This window comes from Protopterus annectens, chromosome 6.part0 (genome assembly GCF_019279795.1).
Source record: "Protopterus annectens isolate FY-2018-M chromosome 6.part0, PAN1.0, whole genome shotgun sequence".
NCBI lineage: Eukaryota > Metazoa > Chordata > Ceratodontiformes > Protopteridae > Protopterus > Protopterus annectens.
Window position 1 is genome coordinate 1,195,492,804 of NC_056737.1, and position 19,452 is coordinate 1,195,512,255.

The following is a 19,452-nucleotide window of genomic DNA, read 5'->3' on the forward strand; positions in this document are numbered from 1 at the left end:
CCTTTTTGGGATTTTGCTCTATCATGTAGTAGCTTCCTCCTTCTATTGTATAGTTTGTTTATGGCTGGGGTCCACCAGACAGGACGTCTGCCTTTGGAGGATCGGGTCTTGGTTTTATTTGGGATTGCATGATCCATGCATTCCTGAAGGTGTTCACAGAATGCATTTATAAAGGATTCTGCGGTCTGGGCCATATTTTCCACAGGCCCGGGGGCTTTGAAGGATTTCGCCTCAGTTTTGAGGCATGTGAAATTTGCTTTAGAGAAGTTTTTCACTGCGGTTTTCTGGGCAGAGGGTGGGGTCGGGATGTGAATATCCAGTGAGATTAGTTTATGGTCTGATCTTACTAGTGAGGGATACACTTCTGGTCTGGAGCATAGTGTCCCCATGTTGGTGATGATCAGGCCCAGTATGTTTTCCCCTCTTGTGGGAGTGGTAACAAGTTGTTCCATAGCATTTGAGTTTATAAATTCTAGGAACCTTTGGGCTAGGGTGTTGGAGCTAGAGTAATGCTCCCAGTCTATGTTTGGGTAGTTGAAGTTGCCCAATATAATGGTGTTTGGAGAGACCTTCATATTTTCCAGTATTCTCAGGAAGGCCGAGTGGGGTTCCTGTGTTTGGGAGGGGGTCAGTAGCAGGCTATAAACTGGAAGGCAGTTTTACCCACAGTTAGTTGCACATGGATAGTCTGTGATGCTTCGTGCTGTGCCACCAACCTGGAGGTGTGGGTATCTTTGACGAATATTGATACTCCCCCTCCTTTTGTGGTTCGGTCCAAGTTTTGGGGCTGAAAAGCATGGTATGAGGTATAACCTGGTAGTGCTGGGGTGCTCTCGGGAGCCTTGAACCAGGTTTCTGTTACTGCACAGATATCGATGTTCTCCATGCTAAGGAGAGTTTTGAGTGCGTGCATCTTGAGGTTTAGACTTCTGGCGTTGAGTAGCATTACTCTTAGTTTCTTATCCCTTGTGATACCTATGGAGGTGGGTTTGTCTTTTGAGCCTTGCCTAAAAAAGGCACTATGGGGGTAGCAAGAGCCTTTGTCAATATCCGAAAGCCCAAGGGTGACAGGTGCAAGCCGTCCCTAGCGAAGCATCGTGGCTTGTCGAGCATGTCATCCCAGACTGACAGGCATTGGATCCCGTTTGAATGACACCAACACTTAAGCCAATTGTTGAAATTGATCATCTTGTCTTCATATTGTGGCATCATTCTTGGTGAGGGTAAGATGCTACTCAAGGTCAGGGTCATACTGGCCTGGGATACATGCTCAGAGAGCTCCTCTATGTCTCTTTTCATGTAGTCCAGGGAGGTACGTCTCAGGTCATTCACACCAGCATGGACAATGACTGAGTCATATTTGTACTTGCCTTGGAGTGACCTGAGTGCTTGTGTTATGTGGCGGATTCTAGCGCCCGACAGGCAGCTCACCGTGACCTTCTCCTTGTTCAGCCTGGTGAGCGGGACGTCAGTGTGCCTGATGATAGAGTCACCTATTACAAGTGTATCAGGTGTGTTGTTTAGCCTTAAGGGCTGTGACTGTTCGGCACACTGGCTTTGTGAGCTATGTGTTGCACGTGTTTTGTTTTGGGGTAGCGGTTGCTTGGGTGTCTACTTTGGAGGTCTCTGCTGCTTCGGCAGATCTTTATTTAGAGCCTCCAAGTATGTTTTTGTGTGATTATGTGTTTGGTTTGCTGTCGTGGTAGGTCTATGTGAGACTGGAATTGTAGTGAGTGTGGTTTCCTTCTCCTCCTGACTGGTTATGCCAGTACTGAGTTGAGAGAGCTTAGCCACCAGTTTGGCTATATGGTTGCATCTCTCACATGTGTTGGAATTTGTTGGGAGGAGGAGAGGGCTGTCTGTGTACATGAGGCAGTTGTAACATTGCCTCAAGATTCCCAGATTCACCAGCTGGACCGGAGAGGAGATTGACAACTGACCTTTGGACATGCTAGAATAGTATTGGGAATTCCTTTATTATTGAAAAAAGGGCCAATGGGGAACAAGGTACTCAAGGGGAGTCTGTGAGGGTGTAGTGCTTTTAATTTTTTAGAGATGACTTATACAATTGCTTTAGTGAGCAAGTGCCAGGTAACTTAAATGCAATGTGTTACAGGTAACTTAAATGCAAAAACGACATGGTCAACATTTCAGAAAGCTGAAGACCATATGGCCGAGACCATATAATCGACTTTTGAAATGTCAACCATGCAGAATGGGCATCTCCATACAGTGAAGAATGGAAAGATTTCCATCTTCCACACTGTAGTGTGATCTCAGAGTTGGTATATTTAAGTTTCAGGGGATGCAGGGGGGCTTGCCCCTCCTGCTAATAATGTTTCGGTTACTGATTGTTGTGTTTTTTTTTTTTTTTTTTTTTACATGATTGACATTTCAAAAGTCGATCATATGGTCTCGGCCATATGGTCTTCGCTTTGTGAAATGTCAACCATGTAAAATATATATATATATATATATATATATATATAGATATAGATATATAGATATATATTTCTATATATGTATAGTTTATATATATATATATATATATATATATATATATATATATATATATATATATATATATGTGTGTGTGTGTGTGTATATTTTATATGTATATCACTAAATTATGTATATATTTGCCCATATACAGTGGATAATATAAAAAGTTTACACACCCCTGTAAAAATGCCAGGTTTATGTGATATAAAAAAATGAGACCACAATAAATAATTTCAAAACTTTTCCCACCTTTATTGTGACCTTTAACCTGTACAATTCAGTTGAAAAACAGACAAATCTGTTAGGGGAAAAAACATAAAAAATAAAAAACATACAATAAGCTGGTTGCATAAGTGTGCACACCCTTAAACTAATACTTTGTTGAAGCACCTTTTGATTTAATTACAGCATTCAGTCTTCTTGGGTAGGACACTATCAGCATGGCACATCTTGATTTGCCAATATTTTCCCATTCTTCCTTGCAAAAGCGCTCCAAATCTGTCAGATTGTGAAGGCATCTCTTGTGCACGGCCGTCTTCAGGTCATCCCACAGATTTTCTATTTGATTTAGGTCTGGGATGTGGCTGGGCCATTCCAAAACTTTAATTTTCTTTTGATGAAGCCATTATTTTGTTGATTTGGATGTAGGCTTAGGGTCATTGTTGTGTTGAAAGATGAAATTTCTCTTCATCTTCAGCTTTCTAAGAGACACCTGAAGGTTTGTGGCCAAAAGTGACTGTTATTTGAAACTATTCATAATTCCCTCCACCTTGACTAAAACCCAAGTTCCAGCAGAAGAAAGCATGTTACTGCCACCACCATGCTTCACAGTGGGGATGGTGTTCTTTTGGTGATGCGAAGTGTTGTTTTTTCACCCAACATACTTTTTGGAATTGTGGCCAAAAAGTTCAACTTTGGTCTCGTCAGACCATAACACATTTTCCCACAAGCTCTCTGGAGATTTGATGTATTGTTTTGTAAATTTTAGTTGGGCCTGGATGTTTTTCTGTGTAAGAAAAGGCTTCCGTCTTGCAACCCTACCAACTAGTACTTGTCAGAAATTCCTGCAGCTCCTTTAGTGTTGCTGTAGGTCTCTTGGCAGTCTCCCCGACCAGTTTTCATCTTATCTTTTCATCAATTTTGGAGGGACGTCCAGTTTTTTGCAACATCACTATTGTCCCATATTTTCTCCACTTTTTGATGACTGTCTTCACTGTGTTCCATGGTATATCCAATGCTGTGGAAAATTTTTTGTACCCTTCTAACTGATACCTTTCAGCAATGAGATCCCTTTGATGCTTTATAAGCTCTCTGCGAACCATGGCTTTTGCTGTAGCAAGCAACTGAGTAAATGTCAGGAAAATCCTACTAGGACAGCTGAACTTTATTTGGGGTTAATCAGAGTCTCTTTAATTGATGGCAGGTGTGTACCCTAGAAGACAATGCTGTAATTAAATCAAAAGGTGCTTCAACAAAGTATTAGTTTAAGGCTGTGCACACACAACAAAATAATACTTTAAGGGTGTGCACACTTATGCAATCATCGTATTGTACATTTTTTTTATTTTTTCCCCTAACAGATTTGTTTGTTTTTCAATTGAATTGCACAGGTTATGGGTCACATTAAAGGTGGGAAAAGTTTTGAAATTATTTATTTTGGTCTCATTTTTTATATTACACAAACCTGGCATTTTAACAGGGGTGTGTAAACTTTTTATATCCACTGTATATGCATCTCCATACCTATATACATGTGTATATGTATAAATACAAGGCTTGACTGATTCTACAGAATCTTTTCCCTACTGTTGAATGAGCATATGTTGGAAAAAGCATCAGCAATCCCTTCAGCTAAACTGGTGTAGTGGTTCATTGCTCTGACTATGGTGTACAGGGCCCTGGATTCTAGACCTGTCAGGGCTGGTAATTTTGTTGTTCTTACTCATGCTTACACCAGCACTAATTCTTTAAAAGAAAAGAGAAAGGAGTGATAGGAAAGTGGTGGAAAAGGGGCACACAGAGGGAAGAACAATATGGAAGATAGCTACAGATGTGCAGAATAGGTGTACAAAAGGTCCATGGCTGTCCATTTCTTATACAGCAACAGCTGTGCCTTTGTACAGACTTTGGAGGTGAATTTGGACACTCAACCACCAGAGAGAGGGGTGAGGACAACAGAAATGTGTTGTTAAACCTGCTCAGCATAGCTGAGCATTGCAAACCATTGCTCATTGTTCCTTCTCATACTGTACCACACTAATGACTTCATTTAGTAAGTCTATATGATTCCCCTTGCATGGCATGGCTGTATGTGCTTTCATTACAATAGCAAGGGGTGTAACTATACTGTATGGGACACATGTATACATGGATGTTTTCACATGTTATATCCACTCACACATCCATTTTACACCAGCTACACTACTCTGTGTGACAAAAATAACTTACCACATATTTTAATGTGAACATAACACTTTTAACACTGCTTTCCCATGTAAATTTGGATTGCCTGTATTATTACTCGAACTGTGTACACCTGCATGCAAAACTGGGACTCTGACCACTACACTATCTTGATTTGGGGATTTGAGCTGTATATTTTTATTTATCACCTATTGGATATTAATATTATATTACTATATTAAATGGAGAGTATTTCAGTTTTTGGCCATGTCATTGAGGACTGCTGTCATGACATTATGGCATAAATTTCATTTCAGACATGTATCCTTCTGAACATTAATGCTAATGCATAACCTGTTTTCTATCAACTTTCTGCCTGTCCTCTGTGGAGATGGTGGAGATGGGATGACACCATTTCTGAGGCTGTGGTTGACTACACTGCAGAATGGGTCTGAGAGCCCATACCTGTGTTCATGTTGGATGCAGTCAGTAACTGTATCAGGCCTATGGAGACCTCTATGTGCTGCCTTTGAGAGGGCATTGCAGACCTGCTTCCTGATCATGAGTGGAGGGGGGCAGGTGCTGTACATGCACATGTGTACCTATGGGGGGACAGGGTGATGTTTACACTTCACCTGTCTGCAGCCAGTTTCCTATATCCATGGCATATGTGTATGTGGTATTATTGATCACCACTACAGGACAGATATGTGTGTTGCCTCTGGAATTGCAGACACACATCTGGAAGGCCTAGGGATTGACCTTGGTGGATGTCTCCAGTTTGTATTCAAACACAGCTTAGGGTACATCACCTGTGACCTTATTTGGCACCTGTTCCTTCTTGGCTCATCCTGCAATTATTTCCACCTATGATGTTAGTTGAGTATTGCTGCTGTCCACCACAGGCATTCAGCCTACCTTGAGAGGGGTTGATGTTGTCCTGTCAGGTATTGCTGAGGCCATAAAGCTATGTAGGTGCCCACATAGTATTGTGGTGTGGGCCTGGACACTGCTGCTAGTTCCAACATATGGAATGTCCTTCATGTGGGCCTTGCCCATTTTCCTTGTCTGTGTGGGGGGACATTATGGAGGTGTGGGGGCTACAGCTTCACAGACAGTAGGTGGAAATACCTTACAGGATAGAACAAGTACTGGAAAAGCGAAAAACAAACAAATATAAAAACAAAAATGCAGAAAGGTAGCAGTCTGTCGATACAAATCCACAAAATGTAAAGAGATTTTAATGCAGAATTAGTTTAATAAAGTAGCATTATCGCTGCTAGAAAAATCCGCAGCTTCTTCAGAAAAAACTTCTGGAACTGGAAGTTTTTTCTGAAGAAGCTGCGGATTTTTCTAGCAGCGATAACGCTACTTTATTAAACTAATTCTGCGTTAAAATCTCTTTACATTTTGTGGATTTGTATCGACAGACTGCTACCTTTCTGCATTTTTGTTTTTACAGGATAGAACATGTGGAGACAGGCCAGCAACCTGGGGGACAAAGCTCCAGATTGGGTACAGAGTGTATGTCATTAGTGCTGTTATATACATGGAGGGTTGCTAGAGTGACAGGGTTAGTCTGGACATGCATTTACTGGGTGACTTGACATCTGACAATGATATGCCTCTGACATACCTCTCAACTGGCATGTTGTCCACAGACTGGCCAGATGTTTGCCTGTTATGCTTGGTCTGTTCCTTGAACAACATCTGTTTTTGTGGGGTTGGTAGGATAATGTGAGGATTGTAGTCAGTAACTGTTGACATCCATTGGTGTTCCAGACATCATATCCTTCAGAGATGTTATGTTACAACAACATGTGTAACACCAGCTACTGTTTCAATTTGTAACACCATTATGTGTGAAATGTCCCTCTTTCCAGCCCCCTGTCCCACAGGTACATCATGTGTTGTCCAGGTGCCCTGCACTATGATGTGCAGAGGTATTGTATATCATTAATTACCAACTGCACTCCAGTTATCAGGCCAATGACCTGGCAAACTCCTGGCCATGGTATGCAGTGGTGGCCAGGATTATAGTTCCACACCCTGGTAAATCTGTGGAAATCTGTACATATGACAGTTATGTCTGTCTGGCCATTGTGAACAGACTGCCAAGATTGTGTAGCAGTGTTGTGTGTAGATGTTTGTTGGGCTGGGTAGGGAGAGTGGAAGATGTGAGCGCCATATATCCTTTACCTATAAGACTCTTCATGCTGCTACAGCTGCTGTCAGTCTATCATGTCTGTATGCTTGTAGGGGCTGACTATGAAATGTCCTGTAACACCTCAGGATTCCCAGTACACTGTGAATTGGGCCAGTATATGTTGGTATAGTGTGTGACTGGCAATCAGGATGCATTTGTTCAGACAGTCGTTCTACTCTAGAGTTTATTTTGGGTACTGGTATGTTGCTGTGACTGTGGTGCAAATGTTTTTGGGTGGACATTTTTGCACCACTTATCACATAAAGTATACTCCTGAAAGGCACTAGTTGCCGAGGTGCTATAGTGTTTTATTAAACCCTTGTTTTGTGGATTCTTCTGGCTTTGGTTTCTTTGTGTGATATTTGGTGCAGTTCCCCTTTTTTACAAGTTATTTTTGCACCACTCTCTGCTTTTCACTACAGTTCTACCCCTGTAGTGCATGCTATATTTGTCGATACATGGGTAATTGCCCAGAGGTGATGTGGAGAAGTGTCATGTTGGTCTTACTGTGCTTCATAAGGTGCTGGGGTGATATGTTTGGCAGCTGTCAGGGGATTTCCATTCTGTTATATCACTGCCGTCATACTTCTACACTGTCTGGAGGCCTAGATCCTGTCCAGATGAATGGCTCATATGTTTGGTCTGTTCCCCAGACAGTTGTTTTCCTTTGCTAATTAGTAGGATACTCTGGGGAATGTAGTCAGTAAATGCTAACATTTATTGGTGTTACTGACTTCATATCCCTCAGAAAAGATATGTTACAGCAAAGCCGGTAACACCAGCAACTGTCTACATTTATCACAACAATATGTCCAATATCCCCCTGTGTTTGAGCCCTTGTCCCCCAATTATGTCAGGCTTTGTCCAGATGCCATGCACTAAGAGGTTCAGAGGTATGTAGTATCATTATTTCTTGCATTCATTCCTGCTACCATCCAGTGATATCATAGACCCCTAGACATGTAACAAGGAAGTGGCCATAGATATGAGTTCTGTGCCTATACATTCTGTGGGAAACTGTACATTTGAGAGGTCTGTGTATGTATGCCCATTGTTAAAAGTCTGTCAGTGCTGTGTAACAGTATAGTGTGTAGATGTTATTTGGGCTGTGTAGGGAGGGGTACATATGAGTGTATTGGGCCCTTTCTATCTGACTATGCATGCTGCTCCAGTTTCTGGTTCTCTATTGCCTGTATATGTTTGTACATGCAGACCTTGGCATGTCACTTAACACCTCATGATTCCCACTACACTGTCACATGCGGCAGTATATGTAGGGGTAATATATGAATGGCAAACTGGATTTTGTTACTCACATCGTCATTATACTGTAGTGTTCAGTTTGCTTACTGGTATGTCGCTGTGACTGTGCTGCAATTTTTTGGGGGTATGCACTTTCACACTAGTGAATATTTTCCACTGGGGTTACATCCCTGTAGTGCCTGTTATATTTGCTAATGCATGTATAAAGCCTCAGAGCCGGACATGGGTAGTATGTCAGTCTGATAGTAGTTTGGACATTGCTCAGTGTAGTTTCCCTAAAGTTGTGTTATGTCCAGTTGTCTGGCCAATATCTTTGGTCTGGTCCCCATAACTGTTGTGTATTCCTGACACAACAGTGGGATGATGTGGGGATTGAGGTCACTAACTAATGGGAAGCAATTGAGTTGTGGAATTGTGTTGCTGTAGCAAATGTCTTCATTTGTTCATGGGTTCATAAGTTCATAGGTAGGTACTAGGCTATTGGCCCTAGGGCCTATACAAGCCTAGCCAAAAAGGTACCCTGGCTTTCGCCACCCAAGAAAATTATTTTCCTGTGCCCCTGTCAAGCAAAACCACAGAAGTGATCCCCAGGGTGTAACAGCAATATTTGAAATATATCCCTATATGTAGCCCATCACCCCTCCCTTTTATGCAGCCTTTGTACATGTTTCTTGCACCTACAGGTTGAGAGGGATCGTTCTGAGGTATAACTGCACTGCATGTTATATACATACATATATATATATATATATATATATATATATATAATATATTTTTTTTCTTTCCTTTCTTTATATCTTTAGATCTATACACAGAGACCATACAAACACTAGCCAGTCAGCTAATCTCAGACAACGTTTTGTGAGGTTTCAGCCAGAAACTAGGAGTTTATTGGTCGTTTTGGGCCAGTTTCCAGCTTTTTCCAGCCCCCTGGTATAAAACACGCTATACGCGCGTTAGCGCGATTTAGCGCGGAGTTGCCACAGTTGCACACTAGGGCAGCGCCGGTTAAGCAGGATTAAACTATTCGGGATACCTAAAGTCCACTCTTCAAATTTTCCCTTAAAACTACCTTCCTCAAACTATACTACTGATCTAATCAGCGTATCCTATAACTAAAAAGATCATCTCTACTTGACTCCAAGTAGACTATTCTCTATCTGTTTAACCTAGCACTTGATCCTACAGTACTTATTACCTTGATACGGCACTCTTATAGATAGCACCCCAAAAAGGCAAACCCCCATTTCTCGGTCACCCACGTCCCCCGGAATCTAGTTTAAAGTTTTTTTTGTCTAGTCCTTCTAGCATGTCGAGGGATCAGTTGCTAGTGTCCTCTCCTACTCAGCTGGTGAACCTGGGAATATTGAGGCAATGTTACAATTGCCTCATGTACACAGACAACCCTCTCCTCCTCCCACAAAACACAAATACATGCGAGAGATGCAACTATACGGCCAAACTGGAGGCTGAGCTCTCTCAACATAGGACTGGCAAGACCAGTCAGGAGGAAAAGGTTACCACACACACTATAGACCCAGTCTCACATAGTACCATCACAACCTCAAATCATACACATAAACACACAAAGACATACTCGGAGGCTCTGATCAAAAATCTACCAAAACAGCAGAGGCCACCAAAGCAGACACCCAAACAACCACCACCTCAGAACACAACACCTGAAACACATAGACCTCACAGTCAGAGTGTCAAACAGTCACAGCCCTTAAGGCCAAACACAATGCCAGACACACTAGTCATTGGTGACTCCATAGTCAGACACACTGACGTCCTGCTCACCAGACTGAGTAAGGAGAAGGTCACAGTAAGCTGCCTGTCGGGCGCTAGAATCCGCCACATAACGCAAGCACTCAGGTCGCTCAACAGCAGGTACAAATACAACTCAGTCATTGTCCACGCTGGTGTAAACGACCTGAGACATACCTCCTTGGACTACATGAAAAGAGACATTGAAGAGCTCTCTGATTATGTAGCCCAGGCAGGTATGACCCTGACCTTGAGCAGTATCCTACCTTCACCAAGAATGATGCCACAATACAGAGATAAGATGATCAGCTTTAACAATTGGCTTAAAATCTGGTGTCATTCAAAGGGGATCCAATGTCTGTCTGCCTGGGATGACATGCTGGACAAGCCACGCTGCTTCAAGGGACGGCTTGCACCTGTCACCCTGGGATTCCGGATATTGGCAAAGGCTCTTGCCACCCCATAGTGCCTTTTTAGGCAAGGCTCAAATTCTAAACCTACCACCCTAGAACACAAAAAGGAAAAACTAAGGGTAATGCTGCTCAATGCCAGAAGTCTTAATCTCAAAATGCACGCACTCGAGGCCCTTCTCAGTATGGAGAACATCGATGTCTGTGCTGTGACAGAAACCTGGTTCAAGGCTCCTGAGAGCACCCCAGCACTATCAGGTTATACCTCATATCATGCGTTCCAGCCCCAAAATCTGGACAATACCAAGAAAGGAGGGGGGGTATCCATATTCATCAAGGACACCCACACCTCAAGACTGGTGGCAACGCACGATGCATCGGAGACCATCCAGGTGCAATTAACCATAGGCAAGACTGCTCTGCAAATTGTAGCATGTTACAGGCCACCCTCACAAACTCAGGAACCTCACATGGCCTTCCTGAAAACACTAGAGGGATAAATGTATCACCAAACACCATCATACTAGGTGACTTCAATTACCCTAATATAGACTGGGTACACTACTCAAGCCCAAACACCCTAGCCCAAAAGTTCCTGGAATTCATAAACTCAAATGCCATGGAACAACTAGTCACCATCCCCACAAGAGGAGAAAACATACTTGATCTCATCATCACGAACATGGGAGCACAATGTTCAACACCGGAAGTATACCCCTCACTGGTGAGATCAGATCACAAACTAATCTCGCTGGAGGTCCTCATCCCACCCCCACCTGAAATAAAAAAGACCACAGTAAAGAACTTCTCGAAAGCCGACTTCACACTTCTAAAGACTAGTGTGGTCTCCTTTAAGGCCCCCGAGCAGGCGGAAAACAGTATTCAAGCTGCTGAGTCACTTACAAATGCCTTCTACCAGCACCTGCAGGACTGCATGGATAAGGCAATCCCAAGCAAAACAAAGACTCTTTGTACCAAAGGCAAGCGTCCAGTCTGGTGGACCCCAGCCATAAACAAACTCTACAACAAAAGGAGGAAGCTACTACAAGATAGAGCAAAATCCTTAAAAGGTAAGACACCCTTGATCACTATAAGTAAAAAACTAAGAGCTCTCATAAAATCATCCAAAGCAAATTTTGAGAGAAAAATAGCTAAAGACTCAAAAGACAATCATAAGGCCTTCTTTAGCTATGTTAGAAACCTGGGAGGAAACTCCCAGATATGTTCAGAACTAGTTCAAAATGATGTGAAGATTACTGATCCTACAGACATTGCCAACATACTGGCTGACAGGTTCAGTGCAAACTTCTCCCCTCCCCAAAAGGAGAGATATCTATACCAAGCGATTGCAGTCCCCAAACATCTCCAACACCCAAGTGAAAACTGCTCTCGCAAAGCAAAAAACACAGCATCCATGGGACCTGATGGTGTCCCCGGCTGTGTGCTCCACGAACTAAACGATGAATTAAACCCACAGCTAGGACAGCTGTTTAATCATAGTCTTACCTCTGGATACGTGCCCAGGGAGTAGCGCACTGCAACTGTGGTCCCACTTCACAAAGGCGGTGCCTCCACCGACCCTGGAAATTACCGGCCCATTAGCTTGACAAGCCTTATCTGCAAAGCCATGGAGAGGATCATAATGGACCTCATAAATAAAGACATAGGGAATTTGCAGACTTTGGATCCATCCCAGTTTGGCTTTGTCAAAGGCAGATCATGCCTTCTAAGCTTGGTTGACTTTTTCGAAACAGTCACCAAAGCCATTGATGAGGGAAAGGCAGTCCATACAGCCTACCTAGATCTGGCGAAGGCCTTCGATACAATACCCCACTCGGGTATCATTGAAAAACTCATCAGCTTAAATGTTAACCCATACATCACAAGATGGGTTGCAAACTGGCTGAGTGACAGAACCCACAGGGTCAGAGTTGCTGGCGCCATGTCAGACTCAAAGCCTGTCACAAGTGGTGTACCACAGGGCTCAGTCCTGGGCCCACTCTTGTTTGGCATCTACTTTTCCGAGGTACAAGCAAACACAGGAGGGTTATGGCTGACAAAGTTTGCAGATGACTGCAAACTGGGCGCCATAGTAGAAAACACATCTGACACAGATATCCTACAGAAGGGTCTCACAGAAACGGATAACTGGTGCCAGAGCCATGGCCTAAAGTTAAATGCCAAAAAATGCATAGTCATACCCTTCGGGAAAAACAAGGTTACCCCTAGCTACCAAATAGGTGGCAATCCACTGAGCACAGAAGAAGTTATCAGGGACCTAGGGACTCAGGTTGATAGTAGTCTGTCATTCGACACCCATGTAGCCAAAGTAGTTAGGAAGACCTTCTACATTGCCCACCTTATCATGAAGGGATTCTCGTCTAGATCAAGGGAGGTCATAGTCTCCCTGTACTCATCACTCATCAGACCAATGATTGAGTACAATGCCCCATTCGGAATGTATCTGACCCGACACTTGCAGCAGCTTGAGAGGCCACAAAAGTTCCTCACCAAAAGGATATAGGGCCTCAAACATCTGTCCTATGCTGCCTGACTGAAAGAACTCCAGCTCTATTCAGTCGCTTACCGCTTGCTCAGAGGTGACCTTTGCCTAACATACAAGGCCATGTCAAACCCAGATTTGATGAATATGCTTCACCTCAAAAAATCTAGATCCATCAGAGCCACAAGGGCGGGAGACTTAAACCTTGACACGGCTATTAATAGGACGTGCTGGAGGGATAGATTCATCACCCAAAGACTCCCTATGCTGTGGAACAAAATCCCGGTATATGTGAGGCAGAGCACCTCGCTGGCCTTGTTCAAGAGAAATCTTGACCAATGGATGGGAGATCGCAGATATACCCCAGGGATTACCTCAGTGTCACTGCTCGACAGAGGCACAGCAAAATAATGGGTATAGTTCCCCATACTAAAGGGGTGGCGTAAGCCACAAAACTATGGGCTAGGCTTGTAAATGCCCTCGGGCAGATAGCCTAGTATGAACCTATGAACCTATGAACCTATGAACTCAAGCCTTCAAACCACAACATTACCTCCACTACCAACATTTAAACTGCAACCTATCTCTACTACTCTCATCTGTAAACTCATCCAGAAACTTAAGCCTTGCACACCTTCTGCTGACCAAATACCATCAGAATACTTGCAAAAAGCAGCTAAGGTAATTGCATACCCTGTATCCATCCTCATTAACAGAACCATTACAGAAGGAACCATTCCACATTTGGAAAATCTCCCATATTATTCCCCTACATAAAGGTGGCAATTCAAATGATTATTCTAACTACAGGCCAATAGCACTATTATCTCCTTTAGCCAAAATAATGGAAAAATGCATGCACCAACAACTACTACATCATTTATCTCAACACTACATTCTAGCTAACTGTCAACATGGCTTTAGGCCATCACACAGTACCACAACTGCCCTACTATCTTTTATAGATACCATTAATAGAAACTGCAATAACAATAACCTCTCATCTGCTCTCTTTATCGACCTCTCAAAAGCTTTTGACATGGTCAACCATGCCCTTCTCATCAACATTCTAAAGTCCCTCTCCTTTGACTGTCAGACTATTAAATGGTTTAGGTCTTATCTGAGCAATAGGCAACAAGCAGTTCTCTGGCAAAACAACATATCATCCCTTCAGCCAGTTAGCCTCGGAGTCCCTCAAGGTTCTATTCTAGGACCACTTCTCTTTTCACTATTTATCAATGAACTCCACACAGCAATCCCCCAAGCCACCTGCATACAATATGCAGATGATTCTACACTAGTATGCACAGCAAACTCCCCTTCAGAACTCCATTCTCTAACCCAGAAAGTATTTAACATAGTAGAAACATGGTTTACAAATAGATGCCTCCTTCTCAATGCTAAAAAAACTAAGCTCATTCTCTTTACACCCACAAACAAATCCTCACACATATATTTCTCTGTTTTTTTCCAATAATGGTACTATTATACTCCCTGACACAACCACTAAACTGCTAGGAATAACTATTGACAATAACCTGACTTTTGACAGCCACATAAATAATACTATTAAAACTGTCAACAGAAAAATAGGCTCCTTATATAAGATCAAACCTTTCCTAACTCCTATAGCCAGAACCACAATTGCTCACTCACACTTAATCTCTACACTTCTGTACACCTCACCCATATATACTAACCTAAAGAAAATAATCTTACCAAGCTAGCAAATTCCTATAATTCCATTCCCAGATTTGCCACTGGCAACACCTTTAGAACTCACCACTGTCTGAATCTAAGGCAACTAGGCTGGCTTGAACTTCAAAACCAACTGATACTACCCCAACTCACCATTGCCCACAAGATTTTCTACCAACCCAACAGCACTCCTATTCTTTCCAATCTCATCCTCCCTTACAAAAATCTGAATTCCCTGTGCTACTCTAAGAAACTGCTTGCTTGCATAGGCAAGGCTAATAACCTGGCTGGAGACTCTCTTTTTTGTAACACAGTGGGAAAAAACTGGAACCTACTGCCCAACGAACTAACATTACTTTCTTCCTTGCCTTTCTTTAAACATAACCTCAAAAAACACCTCCAAACACACTGGTTATGCCCCTGTAGCAAGCCTGACTAACCATTTCCCTTTACTAAATATAGCTCCCTAAATTTCGAATTCCTACTATTCTCGCTTAAATTACTAACACTCCTAATGCATTTGTTACATACTAATTCCTTTTAAGATTGACTAACTGATACTCCCAAATTTATATGCCAACAAGCTCTCTCTAGTAGAATTATTACACTTAATTAACTAACTTCTTTCTCTATCTTATTAATACTGGTTGTAGAGCATACTTTCTATTTCTAAGCACGAGTCCTTGTTGTATTTTTATTAAAATCTTTTCTGTTAATGTCTACTTTTAATTCTTTAAATTTTAATTTTTAATTTTGTAATTCTATAATTGCCGGAACTTTTCTCCCCAGGCCTCTACTGAAAATGGAAATATATCCAGTTAGACTAGCCCGGTTAACAAATGTAAAATAAATAAAATAAAAAAAATGTATATATGTACATTTGTATTATGACTCTACTTTTTCATATATATGGTTTATCAGACACACACACACACACACACACACACATATATATATATATATATATATATATGTGTGTGTGTGTGTGTGTGTGTGTGTGTGTGTGTGTGTGTGTAAAGCTTTCTCCCTAATGTTGTATGCCTCTATTGCATGATATGTTTGAAAAAATGACATTATTTCTGACAGCTCTGATAGTGTAGTGATACATTCCTCTGACTATAGTATTCAGGATCATGGGTTTGACAATCGGGGCTGTTGATTTTTTTTCATTAATGTTAAATGACCAGAATGCATGATATGTTTGTTAAAGCATTACAGATTTTCATAGCTCAGATGGTGCAGTGGTAATTTGTTGTGATTGTAGAGGACAGCATCCCATATTTGAGACTTAGCAGGGCTGATTATTTTGTTGCTGGTCAGATGTTGATTTTTTTTCATTAATGTTAAATGACCAGAATGCATGATATGTTTGTTAAAGCATTACAGTTTTTCATAGCTCAGATGGTGTAGTGGTAATTTGTTGTGATTGTAGAGGACAGCATCCCATATTTGAGACTTAGCAGGGCTGATTATTTTGTTGCTGGTCAGAAGGCATGTTTAAGCATATTATACTTATAAATTTTTATAAATTTTTATTCTAAAATATTTATATACACATTATAATTTTACATTTACCTTCTATGAATCCCCCTATGTGCTTTCATTAGATTATATTCTTGTGTGACTGTACTGTATGGGACACTTGTGTTTATATGGGGGTTTCACATCTTTTCTACACTGACATCTCACTTTTGGAACTGCTACACTACCCTGGTTGACAAAAAAAAAAAAAATTGCTACGTAATTTAAGTTTACTAAAATAATTTTAACACTTCTTTCATGTAGGAAAATAAAGTGTCTGTCTTGGGACTTGAACCATGAATGTAAAGTTGCAACTCTAAGCCCTACACTATCTCAGCTTGGAAATTTTACCTATTTGCATTTAGCTGCTATGGGATATTTAAGCTATGCTAAGCTGATGGCCATAACGTGCACTCCCAGTTAGCTACACTTAAACATTCCTTAGGCTACTGGGAAAAAATTATAAATTATTATGAGATTATTCAGTTATATGGGTGCGTATTGTGGTGTTCTGACAACTACGCAATCATGAAATACTGGCATTGATTTGGCTTTCAGGCTTGTATCCTTCAGGGACTCTTGCTAATACATATCCTGTTATCAATCAACTTTCTAAGTATGTGAGGAGTTTTATTCCCCCCATCATGTTTGCCTTTGTTAACATGAACTGCTGTGAGGGAATGTTGACATACATTTGCTGTCAGACTTCTATCCTTGCGTGAATTCATGCTGATGCATGACTTGTTCTCTATCAACTTTCTATGTTTGTGGGGCTGTGCTTGTGCTTTTTCACTTTTGGGGATTCATCCCTTGTTATGTGCACATGTGCACACATTTCCTGCTTTAGCAGGTTGCAAAAGTGACATACGGGACTTTAGCAATGCAGGGGGTGTGTCACAGAACCTGTAACACACCCCCTGCATTGCTTTCTTATTGCCGTTTATAGGTTCATAGGTAGGTACTAGGCTATCTGCCCGAAGGCATTTATAAGCCTAGGCAGAATGTGTTGACTTTTGCTGCCCCCTTAGTTTAATGAGTTTTATTCTGAATTCATGTGATGGAGTCATTTATTCCTTATATGCATATTATTTTCAGTCATGGGATCATTTGCAAGCTCAAAGATCACAATGAAAGAAACCTATTTACCTAACATATTTACATACACAAAATACATGAATTAATGCACCACAGTTGAATGAGTTCCCAAGCTAAAATTTATGAGCATGTGACCTAAGTTGTGTTTATAACTTGCAAATTTAACAGCTATATTCATTTGCTTTTACTTTTAGAAATTATGTTGCTAGATGGCAGACATTTTAAACTCTATCTCACCAGTGTTAATAACCCTACTTTACAACAACAAGTTTTATTTCAGTGTCCACGTACATCACTTTCTGAGAGCAGGGGGCGTCTTTAGTGTCTGTGTACTACGCGGACACACCCCATGCACTCGTTCATGGTTCTTGTCCATGTAATTTAAACAGCACTACACCTTCATGTATATACAAAGCACACTGCTGTTCTAAACGGACACAAACCACTCTGTGCAAGAATAGTCTTATTCTTGCATGGAGCTTCATGAACCCAACTGTGTATCTGGTATTACTGACCTACTGCAGTCCTCTTGATTTACTAGAATACCAAACATTTTATGAGGGAGAGAACAAAAACTAAATCTTGCCTTGATAGCACGCCTATATAAATCAGTGATGCTTTGGAAAATTGTGGACACTTAAGCGGCATGGGCAACAAAGTGAAACAATTTCCTCCTCTGTACAATTACTGGCTTTATAAGCTGTTAGACCCCTCATTCTGCCACACATTCTGTTTGTTACTGTGACAGAGTGAAGTTCTAACAGCTTTCAAAAGCTTTTTTATCTTCTGCCTTTGTTCACTGCTGTTCCACACTGTCCATTGTTAATCCCTTACATGGGACCCCATCATAACAGAACTTAAATGTCCTTCACAAGTTTTTGTTAAACACCCCTATGACCCATTAAGATTGGGTCTCACACTAGGGATGCAGTTAACAAGTTTATCTTTTCCTCAGTTTGTGAGTGTAACTGGGTGTAACTGTATGGTCAGAGCTATGCCTAAGTCTGGGGATAGTATTTACTTTCAACAAGCGAGTAGAAACAGGTTTTAGCAACACAGTGTGTCAGAGGCTCAGACTTAATTTTAGCATTAGCACCTGTCTTATCTGACTTCCTATTTCTTTGTAAAACTTGTGGATCTACAAACATCTGCACTAGGAACCTAAATTTACACCAGTAACAAAACTAAACTGGCTGAAGGGGATACATTTGTAAGTCAATGTATTCCCAGCCAAGGAATGTTAGCAGTACAGGTCAAGCAAACTATTATTTAGGTTCATACGTCATAGGTGATTAATAGGCTAATGACTCTGGGGGGGCTTTTTAAACCTAGCCACACTTCCCAAGTGTATCTGTCAAGTTTTGTTAGACTAAGGTTATTTCAAGGGGTATATGTAGGCTTCAAAATGAGTGGACAATCATTTAAAGCTGCCCCTGTCTACTAAAGATAGAGGTGCCAGCTGGGGATAAACTTGCAATTCTGCATCCATTTGTCCAAATTAAAATAGAATTGAGTTTCGAAAGAACATTGCTTCATATGGATGGGAAGTCTGTTCCAGAGAAGGGGTATTCTGTGTTAAAAAACACAAATGGAAAAACGGAGAATAAAAAACTAGTAACCACAAATGTTCTCCATTGACAGGATCCAATGAAGGTAGTCCCACAGAGTTCAAAAGTATGTACTGGTAAAAGTAATATCACTCAAAAGACTCTTCAGTCCATAAACCAGACAGTCTGATAGTCTGATAATACAAAAGTATTTATTGAATGAACAGATGAAACCCAACTCAATACAAATACACAAAGACTGTTTTGAATAAAAGATTAAGTGTTTTCATTTCCCCACAGGAAACTTCATCAGAATCTAGTCTCAGCAGTAGTCTCTGTTATACATACCTGTCCCTCCAACAAGTCCTATGAAGGGGTGGTCTCTGTTATACATACCTGTCCCTCCAACATGTCCTATGAAGGGGTGGTCTATGTTATACATACCTGTCCCTCCAACATGTCCTATGAAGGGTGGTCTCTGTTATACATACCTGTCCCTCCAACATGTCCTATGAAGGGGTGGTCTCTGTTATA